This window comes from Diadema antillarum, unplaced genomic scaffold, assembly GCF_040938485.1.
Source record: "Diadema antillarum isolate AM-2024a unplaced genomic scaffold, OU_Dant_1.0 seq00000821_RagTag, whole genome shotgun sequence".
Taxonomy (NCBI): Eukaryota; Metazoa; Echinodermata; class Echinoidea; order Diadematoida; family Diadematidae; genus Diadema; species Diadema antillarum.
Window position 1 is genome coordinate 2,350,769 of NW_027271698.1, and position 2,021 is coordinate 2,352,789.

Genomic DNA, 2,021 nt, shown 5'->3' on the forward strand with positions numbered 1-2,021 from the left:
GGGCAGCATACTATGTCTACACCCACAAACCAAAAGCAAACCAACGCTGAAGAATGCCACTGGCATTGCAGTCTCACACCACTCACAAGAATGTGTTTGGTCACAGAATACTGAACATAGAAGTAGGGCCTACACTAAATTGACTTGTGTCCTGTTGCATGAAAGATACAATCAAACATAAGTTCGAAAATCAAACACAAGTCTCTAAATACTCAATTGTGATTGGCTGAAACCTGACTTATGTTTGATTTTCTGACTTATGTTTGATTGCATCTCTTTATGCAACAGGGCCCAGATCTCTTACAAAACTGTTCTTATCATAAGTAACAAATGCAAGCTCATAATGGTGGACATTGTTGGTGTAGGATTAATGGCAGAGATATTAAAACTTCTTGAAAAAACACACATTTTCAGCTTTATAAAGAATCAAAAGTAAAATCCGGGAATAAACTCCTGGTTGGTAGCTTAAATTTCATCATGCTTCTTGGGTGTGCACTCTCAGTTTGTGAAAATTTGAGGGGTGGGAAAAAGAAGTAGGATATATTTATATCAAGACCATTTTGCTCCCCCCCCCCCCAAAAAAAAAAGTGTTTGAAGTTCTTTAACCGTGACTTAACAGAGTCCTCTAAAAAATCCTGAATGCTGGTCCTTGAGTCTTTAGGTGTACACCTGTTTTGGTCAAACACTGCAAACTTTAATATGGATGTTCTGATGGTGGGAAGGAACAAGTACCAACATACTATTATAAAGCTTTGTGTCAAAGAAGCCAGTGACGTAATTCTTGAAGTCTGACACAATGACTCTATTCACATGATTTGTCCATCCATAGCAACGTCGAAGCTTGCCCATTAACACGTTTTGTCCCAGGCTTGCCTAACCTGGCAACAACTCATAAAAATAGGGTATATATACATATGACCCACAGGTTTGAGTAGGCTGGTAGGAACAGTCTCCACAAAGTACCTCCGTATTGTATGAACCCATGAAGCGTGGGTTCAAATAACTTAGAGGCACTGTGTGTACACACTTCCTATTGACCCAAACACAGACACACACAAATAAAAACTTGTGAGTCATCTGTAGTCATAAGTAGAACATTCCTAAATTTATGGAAAAAACTGTGTTTACTGCAGGACTGGAAAAATTCGCGTCCAGCAACTACTTAATGCACAGAAAATATGTCCAGTAATTACTGAATGCATGGAAAAAATAAAGTGTCCAGTAATTACAAGAAAATGAAAAATATTTATGCAGTCTGTGAGAAATAATTACATTGCAATTGACCAATCAGATTGCAAGAATTCTTTTACCCATTTTATTCAAGCCATTGTTACAAACACCAGTAGGCCCTACACAAAGCAGTGATTAAAATGCATCTTTCCACTTTCTTAGGATGCTGAAAGATGCTGGTCTACAAATTTGTCTGCAGTTCCTTGTGTGAAATAGTCTTTCTGAAAGGTTTCTTACACTAATGCAAGCTGAAATACCATCATTATCAGAATTATATGGTGAGAGTACTATATATTTTGTACACAGAGTTTTGACATGTACACAGAGAATTATAGTTTTGCATATAGCACCCCAGTTTCTCTGTCTGTATATACCAAAATAAATTAACCTTTCCAATTTGTTCACATGGTCGGCGGCTGAGAATGATAGGGGCATTAAGGTGTCTTGAACACTATGGCTTTAGTGGCACCTCAACGCCCTTATCATGCTCAGCTGACTATATCATGGACAGATTGAAATGCATAAACACACACACACACACACACACACACACACACACACACACACATATATATACATGTATATATACGTACATACTGTGTACGTATATGTGTGTATGTTTATATCGTGATTATGAATACAGAACATAGAAGTAAAAGTAGAAAATAGATCAAAGTGTGGTTGGAACGTCTTTCAGATATTGTCTAGCAGTCTAACGAAGAGCTTTTAAATTGTGCAATTATAGTAATCAGAAATGGTGGTATGTGAAGATGGACTTGTGATGATACATT